The following is a 10,404-nucleotide window of genomic DNA, read 5'->3' on the forward strand; positions in this document are numbered from 1 at the left end:
TTCATATATTCACCCTTCCATATCCTCCACTTGGAAAATCCTTTTCACAGACTGTGTCAACTTACTGTCCTTGGGGAGCTCATGGCTTGGGAATAAGAAATTTTATCATTATCTAGTACCCCTTCTTTCTTTCCTACCTTTCCCAGTTTCAGCAAACACCACCTAGCCTGAACTATGCTTGAGTAGGGGGAGATCTTAATGGAGTATGGAAGAGTCCAATCCAAGTTGCAATTTTCCTCTTGGTTTTATTTCAGTGCAGTTTATTGTATTCCAACTAGAAGGGCCACAGGCAAATAGGAATGTCCCTAAACAATTAGAAGAATTGTGTTTATTGCCAACAAGGAAGCATATTCTCTTAGAGTAATAAAAGACGAGACATTATTATTTATTTATTTATTCCCCTGTAGAGAAGTTGATTAGACCCGGAGTGTGAGCAACCCTTGGAAACATCTCTGCTTCCATCTGAGGTGTGAGTGGTGAAGGATCCCAAAGAAAGTTAGATGGGATGAAGCAGAGAGCAATTCCATCAAAGATCAGTTTTTATATTAGAGAAGGAACAGCTGGGCTGCATCTCAAAGAAATAATTTCCTACATGTGAAAGTGATTTGACTTTTTTAAAGGAACTGAGGTGTAGGTGAGGGTGGATCATGGTCTATCATCTTTTTCAGGAAGATCATTTTAAGAGTTTCCTTAATTATGTACCCTCAAATTATGAGTTGTCTTCAGTTATATTTTGCAATAGCAAATGGCAAGTTTTGCTGAGAGAAGCAGTCTTAACTCTCACAAGGTAGTTCTCCAGAGTCTGATTACACAACAAGAGATTACAGAATCAGCACTTATTCTGGAAATTTGCAAGTTTGTGCTGAAGTGACCCTCCCTAAGCCTTGAGTATTTGGCAAAGAGAATGGGATATAAAAGGCAAACAGAGTTCAGCTATTTATTTCTTTATTAACTAAATGTAACCTAACCAGAATCCAAGTGATGACTCTATAGTAGTGAACCAGTTTTCCTTTGCAAAGATTTAATGAAATATGTGATCATATGATAACATTTGCCATCAGATCATTGAAACTTGAGACAAGGATGAAGGAACAGTGCTGTCTTATCACTTCTAAACACTAGTTATAAGTTGTCTTTGATACTGAGTTCTATTTATATGATCGGTGTAGTTAAATTTCTCTGGGAAAAAAGTTAATTATGTACTGCACCTCATTCAGGGTGATTTCTTTTTTTAATTTTTGAAGATTTTATTTATTTATTTGACAGACAGAGATCCCAAGTAGGCAGAGAGAGAGGAGGAAGCAGGCTCCCCGCTGAGCAGAGAGCCCAATGTGAGGCTTGATCCCAGGACCCTGAAATCATGACCTGAGCCAAAGGCCTCTGCCTTAACCCACTGAGTCACCCAGGTGCCCCATTCAGGGTGATTTCTGACTTAAAACTCTCTTCTGTCAACATTCTCAATAATATTGCCCTCTTGCCCTGCTGATACCCATCTATTCAGCAAACCTTCAATCAACTCAAATGTTTGCCTATGCTCCCACAGCTTAATTGCCAGAAGTGATACAATCACACAAAATAGTGCTTCTGAAAATTTGTAGAAGATTTTCAATTTAAATGCCAAATTATCAACTTAAATTTTCACGTACTTTGTCAGTTCTTGTACTAACTCATCAAAGGAGCCACTCCAAATTATTATCATTTTACTCAAGCACAGCACACACCCTTGTCTTCAGTGAAGTGAAGGTGTTGAGAATTGGGAACTTTCAAGTATAGTCAATGAGACTTTAAATTGGTACAATATTTCTTGAAATTGTATTGGCATAAATTATCAAAAATTTAAATATACAGTCTTTTATTTCTGACCATGATGAAATAATAATGACTTCACTTCTTTTTTTTTTTTTTTTCAATTTGGCTATCTTTATACCTTTATTTTATATCTATAAGAGTCTTAAATATGACAATACCATTCCTTGGTTTGTCATGTATATTATAAGTATTTTCCATAATTCCCACTTTGTTTTGTGAGTTTATTTATTTATTTAAGATTTTATTTATTTATTTGACAGAGATCACAAGTAGGCAGAGAGGCAGGCAGAGAGAGAGGCAGAGGGAGAGGAGGAAGCAGGATCCCTGCGGAGCAGAGAGCCGGATGGGGGGCTTGATCCCAGGACCCTGGGATCATGACCCGAGCCAAAGGCAAAGGCTTTAACCCACTGAGCCACCCAGGTGCCCCAATGTGATTTTATTTGTTAAGATTGGAACTTGTGGGATGCCTAGGGTGAAAATTTAAAGGTTCTGACCTTACATTTGTGTGACCCCAAGAATGAATGCCTCTTTTTCTTTTTAAATATTTTCTAATTTTTAAGAAATCTCTATACCCGCCTTCCCCCCAAAAAAGGGGGTTGAACTTAACAGCCCTGATATTAGGAGTCACATGTTTCACCGACTGAGCCAGCCAGCATCCCAAAATGAATGCCTCTTTAGGAGTAAGCTGCCAAAGGTTCAGCCTGTTATTTATGATGTTCATATTCTGCTGTAAACAATTAGAAAGTTTTGCTTTTAGTGCAAAACTTAATGTCTAAGGAAAGAAATGTCTGATGACTCTGATTTTTTTACCTATTTGTCACTTTCTGGATCACTGTGCAGGAAGGAGATCCCAAAAAAGTAAGCCTGTTTCATTAAATTGAGGAAAGAGAGATGAGAGTTTGTAGTAGTTGAGACAAAGCCTTTGGCTTTGCTTTTTCTCAAGATTTCTTTAGTTAATCAGGGTCTCCTGTGGTTCCATACAGATTTTAGGATTGGTTTTTTCCATTTCTGTCAACATGCCATTGGATGTTAGGGATTACATCAAATCTGTAGATTGCTTTAGGTAAGTAGTATGGACATTTTAGCAATGTTGATTCTTCCAAAGGAATGGGGTATCATTCCATTTTTTTGTGTCTTCTTCAGTTTCTTTCATCAATTTCATGTGATTTTCAGTGTGTACAACTCTGGTCTCCTTGGTTAAATTTATTCCTAGGTATTTTATTCTCTTTGATGCTATTGTAAATGGAATTGTTTTCTTGATTTTTTTTTCAGATAATTCAGTGTTGGTATATAGAAATGCAATTGATTTTTGTATGAATATTTTGTAAGCTGATTTGGTCATTAGTTCTAATTTTTTTTTTCTTGAGTCATTAGGGTTTTCTGTGTGTAAGATCGTGTCATCTGCAAACAGACATAGTTTACTTCTTCCTTTCCAATTTGGATTAATTTTATATATTTTTCTTGCCTAATTGCTCTAGCTAGGACTTCAAATAGTATGCTGAATAAAAGTGGTGAGAGTAGGCACATTTGACTTCTTCTTGATCTTAGAGGAAAAGTTTTTTAGATTTTTCACCATTGAGTATGATGTTAGCTGTGGGCTTATCATATGGGTCCTTTATTATGTTGAGGTACATTTCTTTTGTACCTAATCTGTTGAGAGTTTTTGTCATGAATGGATGTGGTATTTTGTCAAATGCTTTTTCTGCATCTGTTGAGATGATCATATAATTTTAATTTTCATTTCGTTAATGTGGTTTATCATGTTTATTGATATGCATATGTGGAGCCATTCTTGCATCTTATGGATAAATCCCACTTGTTTTTGGTGTATGATCCTTTTAACATATTGTTGAATTTGGTTTGTTATTATTTTGTTGATGTTTTTTCATCATGTTTATCAGGGATATTGGCCTGTAATTTTCTCTTCTTGTGATGTTCTTTCCAGCTTTGGTATAAGGATGATGCTGGCCTTGTAAAATCACTTGTAATCTCTCTTCTTTAATTTTAAAAGAGTTTGGAAAGATTGGCATTAATTCTTATTTATATGTTTGGTAGAATTCTCCAATGAATTATTCATTTGGTGCCAAGCATTTCTTTTTGGGAGGTTTTTTATTACTACTTCAATCTCCTTACTTGTTTTTGGTCTGTTCAGATACTCGACTTTTTCATGATTCAGTTTTGATAGGTTGTTATGTTTCTTGGAATGTATCTATTTCTTTTAGGTTATCCAACTTGTTTGGCATATGATTTTTCATATTGCAGTTGACCCTTGGACAACATGGGTTTGAACTGCATAGGTCCACTTATATGTGGATTTTAAACAACACAGTACTATAAATATATTTTTCTTCCTTATGATTTTTTAATATTTTTTTCCTTTGGCTTAAATTATTTTAAAAATACAGTATATAATACATATAACATACAAAAGATGTGTTAATGACTATTAATGTATCAGTAAGGTTTCTGGTCAACTGTAGGCTGTTAGTAGTTAAGTTTTTGGGTAGTCAAAAGTTATAGGTGAATGTTCTACTGCATAGGAGTAGTTTCTTTCTTTCTTTTTAAATATATTATTTATTTATTTGCCAGAGAGAGAAAGAGCAAGATAACACAAGCAGGTTAAGGACTTATAGAGGGAGAAGTAGGCTCTCTGCTGAGCAAGAAGTCTGATAGAGGACTGGATCCCAGAACCCTGGATCATGACCTGAGTCAAAGGCAGACACTTAACTGACTGAGCCCCACAGGTGTCCCTCAACTGTAGTTTCTTACGATCTTTTATATTCCTGTGGCATCAAGTGTAATGCCTCCTCTTTAATTTATAATTTTATTTATTTGAGTTTTCTCTTTTTTTTCTTAGTCTAGATAAATGTTTGTTAATTTTATTTATTTATTTTTTGGTAAAACTTCTCTCAGTTTCCTATTGTCCTAGTCTCTATTTTATTTATTTCTGCTCTAATGTTATTATTTTCTACCTTCTGCTAACTTTGGGTATAGTTTATTCTTTTTCTGTTCCTTGAGGTATAAACTTAGGTTTTTTATTTGAGATCTTTCATTTTTCTTAATATAGGTCTTTATTGCTGTATGCTTTCTTTTAAAACTGCTTTTTCTGCGTTGCATACATTTTGGTATATTGTGTTTGCATTTTTATTTGTTTCTAGATACTTTTTATTTCCCTTTCAGTTTCTTCTTTGACCCACTGGTTGTCTGAAAGTGTGTTGTTTAATTTCCCTACACTTGTGAATTTCCCAGTTTTCCTGTTGTCATTGACATCTAGTTTCATACCTATCTATTAGATGAGTTCTATTATAGAACACTCCACATAACATTAGGAGATGATTGTTCATTATTTTCAATCACACGTGGAATGTCCCATAAAATCGGGAACATTATGCTGGAACATAAAATCGGTCTCAATAATTTCAAAATGATTAAAAACATACAGTATGTTTTCTGGCCACAATAGAATTAAACTAGAAATTAATGATAAAATATTGGCTGGAAAATTCTTAAGTAAGTATTTGGAAATTATTTAAACACTTCAGAAAATAATAGTTGAATGGAAGAAATCACTAGGGAAACTGAAAGTATTTTAACTTAATGAAAATAAAGGCATAGTATGTCAAATTTTGTTGGATGCAGCTAGAACAATTCTAGGAGACATTTATAGCTAAATAATGTTCACACTAAAGTGAAGAAGCGTTTAAAATCAATGATCTAAATTTCTGTCTTCTGAAGCTAAAAAAAAAAAAAAAAGAAAGACAATGTAGAAGAAAGAGATTAATGATGGTAGAGTACAAACCAAAGAGAATATGGACAACTAATAGAGAAAAATTAAACCAAGAGCTGGATGCTTACAAACATAAGTAAAATTGATAAGCCTCTAGCTAGATTGATCAAGGAAAAGGGGAAAGAGACAATTTACAAATATCAGGAATGAAAGGGAGGATAATACTACAGATACTACAGAAATTAAAACAATTTTCAAATGTAAATCTCCTTGTATCTAGTAAAGAAATTGAATGTGGGATGCCTGGGTGGCTCAGTCTGTTAAGCTTCTGCCTTCAGCTCATGTCATGATCCCAGGGTCCTGGGATTGAGTTCTGCATTGAGCTCCTTACTCAATAGGGAGCCTGCTTCTCTCTCTGCCTATTCTGCTGGCTACTTACCCTGCTTGTGTCTTCTCCCTCTCTCTCTGACAAATAAATTTTTAAAAAAGCAATTGAATAAGTAAATTCCTTTCTACAGAGAAAACTCCAGTATCAGTTGGCTTTACTGGTGAATTTATATATATATATAAAATTATGTATTATATGTATTATTATGTTCAGTTAGCCTGCATATAGTATATAATAAGTTTTTGTTGCAGTGTTCAGTGACTCATTAGTTGTGTATATCACCCAGTGCTCATCCCAACACGTGCCCTACTTAATAACCATCACCCGGTCACCCCATCCTCCCTCCCCCTTCCCTTCTGTAACCCTCAGTTTGTTTCCTGGAGTCCATAGTCTCTCATGGTTTGTCTCCCTCTCTGATTTCTTCCCATTCAGTTTTCCCTCCCTTCCCTTGTGGTCCTCTGCTCTATTCCTTATGTTCCACATATGAGTGAAACCATATGATAATTGTCATTCTCTGCTTGATTTATTTCACTTAGCATAATTCCTTTCATTTGATGCAAATGGTGGATATTCATTTTTTCTGATGGCTGAGCAATATTCCATTATATATATGGACCACATCTTTATCCATTCGTCTGTGGAAGGGCATCTTGGTTCCGTCCCCAGTTTGACTACTGGGGACATTGCTGCTGTGAATATTGGGGTGCATGTGCTCCTGCTCCTTTTTACTACATCTGTACCTTTGCGGTAAATACCTAGTAGTGCAATCACTGGGTTGTAGGGTATCTCTATTTTTAATGTCTTGAGGAACCTCTGTACCATTCTCCAGAGTGGCTGTGCTAGTTTGCATTCCCTCTACCAAATATTTGAAGGTGAGATAATACCAATCATACTAACCCCTCCAGAAAATAGAATAGAAGGTAATCACTCCCAACTCGTTTTACATAGCCAGCATTACCTTGATTCCAAAACCAAAGAATTACAAAAAATGGAAACTACAGATGAATATCCTTTTATGAACATAGATGTAAAAATCCTTAATACAACATTAGCAAGTTGAATCCAGTTATGTCTAAAAAGGGCAATACAACATGTGGAATTCATCTCAGGAAAATGTTTGTTTAACATTTGAAAATTAGTAAGTATTATTTACCATGTAAACAATGAGACATAAAAACAATATTATTTCACTAGATGCCGTATAAATATTTGACAAAGTTTAGCATCCATTTATGGTACAGTTATCCAGCAAAAACTATGAGTGGAAGAGACTCCCTCAAAATGAAAAGAAATTCTATGAAAACATATCATCCTTAAATTTAAAAAACTGATGCCTGAGATAGGGAATGAAACACAGGGGTTCACTTTCACCACTTCTATTATCACTTTATTGAAGAGCTTAACCAGTGCAAAAAGTCAAGAAAATAAAGGAAGGGGCATACACAATGAAAAAAAAAAAAAAGAAGTAAAACTATTTTTATCTCATATGACATGATCAGATGTGTAGAAAAAATACCAAGGAATCTGTACTTACCAGACTTGAAAGAAAATTAGCAAGGTATTTAGATACAAGGTTAGTATACAAAAGTTAATTGCATTTGTATACTAGCAATAAGCAATTTGAAAGTGAAATTTTAAAAATTTGATTTTACTGGCCTCAAAACAGAGTATTTTAATAGTAAATTTAAGAAAATTGGTCCAGAACCTGTGTAGTGTTCCAAACATGGGTAGGTAAATCTAAGAAGAACTAAATAATTGGAGAGATATACTGCCTGATTCGAAGACTGAATTGTTAAAAAAGGTCAGTTCTTCCCATATTGATCAGATATAGTCAATCAAAATCCTTGTAGGCGTTTTAGAAGAAAAGCACAAATTGATTCATATGTATATGTGTGTGTGTTAAGAACCTAGAATTATTAAAAACAAGAAAAGACCAAAAGCTTAGAACTCACACAACTTTATTTCAAGATTTATTGTAAAACTCCATTACTTCAAGATAGTATAACTGGCATGAGGATGCACATGTAGGTCAATGAAACAGAAAAAATAGGCCATTTGGTCAATTAATATTCAATAAGTTTGCCAAAGTAATTAAATGAGAAAAGGGTAGCTTTCTAAAAACCAGTGCTGAAAAACTGGATATGAGGAAAAAATGAAAAAAAAAAAGAAAAAAAGAATCTTAACCTTTATATCATACACATACACATTTACATACCCCCCCCCCCCCCCAATTAACTCAAAATGGATCCTGTGCCTAAACATAAAAGCTAAAGTATAAAACTTCAGGAAGAAAGCATAAAGAAACTCTTCTAGAGTTTGAACTAGACAGATTTTTAAAAATTTAGTTTTAACAGTTATTGAAATGATACACTCTTTATACTAATTCAAAAGGATAAAACTCGTGTTCCCACTCTAAAAATCACTTTTTTACTATAAAGAATTCTCATTGCATTGGAACTAAGACTCTAGAGCTCTAGAAGTTTAAGATGACTGGCTAAAATTAGTTAGTAGGTTCCTCTCTTTTCAATTAGGTACCTGAAATAGGAAGTCTAATTCTAAATATTAGAAGCAAAGTCTATATGTTAGAAAAATAAGGAGAGAGACTATAACAGACTGCTTCAAAATACATGCCTGAGGTAAGAAACAGCTTGTACTTTCACATTGTGGCAATTTCAGGTTTCAATGTTCAGGTTTGTATTTGGCCAGTCTTCTCCCCAGGTCTTTGATTTGGTCATTCTTCCTGGTGAGAACGCCTTTCATGTTTTGATAAGCTGCTGTTTGTTGGAATTTCTTCTCTAATTCCTTTTCAGCCATGCTCAGCTGCTTCTGAACCCTGAATAGGTCATGGTGGGCCATTGCCAGATTCTCCTCCAGGGACTTCTGGTTTTCTGTCTTGTCATTAAGTGTCCTCTGAAACTTACTCTTTAAAGAAGCTACTGTGTTTTCCAGTCATTCAAGTCTTAGACCTTTATAAAATCCTTTTAATTTCTTTGGTCAGGCTGTAAATCCCACAGTTCTCTTTCTAGCTTTGACTTCTCATCTAATGCATGTGTTGCCTATATTTCAATGGTCTTCAGCCTTGACTTTCTCATTCTCTTCTTGAAGTCTTAAAAATTTCCTTGTTCAGAAGTTCTGTTGTTTCACCCTTGTTAAGTGGAGCAAATTTTGACTTCATGGTATCTATGATGGGCTTTTTATTTGAAGATTTAAATTCTGCCTTTTCAAATTCTGCAACTTGTTCTAATGATTCTCTGTTTTCATCTTTGGAGATATCTGTCTGTGGTTTGAGGCACCACTTCTAGCTTGTGAGAAAAGCTGCCACAGAGGTAACACACTGGTGTGGGCTGTGTTGATGAACTCAAACTCCAGCTCACTGTAGACTACAGCCTGCAGCCCTCTCAGGACCTCGGAGACCTCCTTCACAGAGAAGGTCTCTTCCACCACCCTGTTCTCCTTGAGGTCTTGGAAGCAGAAATCTACAGTTTTGAGTCCCAAGCCTCTTTTTGAACAAGCAAGATGCATGTCTATTCCTAGATATCTTATTATTTTTGTTGCAACTGTAAATGGGATTATTTTCTTACTTTCTCTTCCTTCTGCTTCATGATTGGTATATAGAAATGAAACAGATTTCTCTACATTGATTTTGTATTCTACTATTTACTGAATTTGTTTATCAGTTCTAGAAGTTTTTTGATGATCTTTTGGTCATTCTGTATATAATATCATGTCATCTGCAAATATTGAAAGTTTTACTCCTTCCTTACCAGTTTGGGTGCCATTTACTTCTTTTTCTTGTCTGATTGCTGTGGCTAGGACTTCCAGTACTATTTTGAATAAAAGTGAGAGTGGACATCTTTTTCATGTTCCTGACCTTAAGGAAAAGGCTGTTTTTTTCCATGAAGGATCCATGGAGGATCCTTCCATGAAGGATGTTATTTTTTCATGAGTGGCCTTAATTATGCTGAGGCATGTGCCTGTTTTGTTGAGGGTTTTTATCATGAATGGATGTTGTACTTTGTCAAATGCTTTTTCTGCATGTATTGAAATGACCATATGATACATATCCTTTCTCTTATTGATGTGATGTATCATGTTGATTAATTTGCAAATATTGAACCACACTTGCAACCCAGGAATAAATCCCATTTGATTACGGTGAATGATTTTTTTAAATGTATTGTTGGATTAAGTTTGCTAGTATTTTGTTGAGGGTTTTGCATTTGCATTCATCAGGGATTTTGGCTTGTAGTTCTCTCATTTTAGAATTGTCTTTACCTCATTTTGGTATCAAGTAGATGCTGGTCTCCTAAGTGAATTTGGAAGTTTTCCTTCCTTTTCTATTTTTTGGAGTGATTTGATAAGAATAGGTATTAACTCTTTAATTTAGTTTGTTAGAATTTGCCTGTGAAACTATCTGGTCCTTGACTTTTGTTTGTTGGGCATTTTAAAATTACTGATCTAATTTATTTGTTGGATATTG

At 34.7% G+C, this 10,404-nt stretch overlaps 1 pseudogene across 1 annotated transcript; it reads right to left on the reverse strand.

The window, feature by feature from the left end:
• Window positions 1-8,603: 8,603 nt before the first annotated feature.
• LOC309860811 (leucine zipper transcription factor-like protein 1 pseudogene) lies at window positions 8,604-9,446 on the reverse strand (annotated as a pseudogene). Its single transcript has one exon. The product of its transcript is annotated as a leucine zipper transcription factor-like protein 1 pseudogene (transcript).
• Between the last annotated feature and the right edge of the window lie 958 nt (window positions 9,447-10,404).

This window comes from Mustela nivalis (genome assembly GCF_964662115.1).
Source record: "Mustela nivalis genome assembly, chromosome: 3".
Lineage (NCBI taxonomy): Eukaryota > Metazoa > Chordata > Mammalia > Carnivora > Mustelidae > Mustela > Mustela nivalis.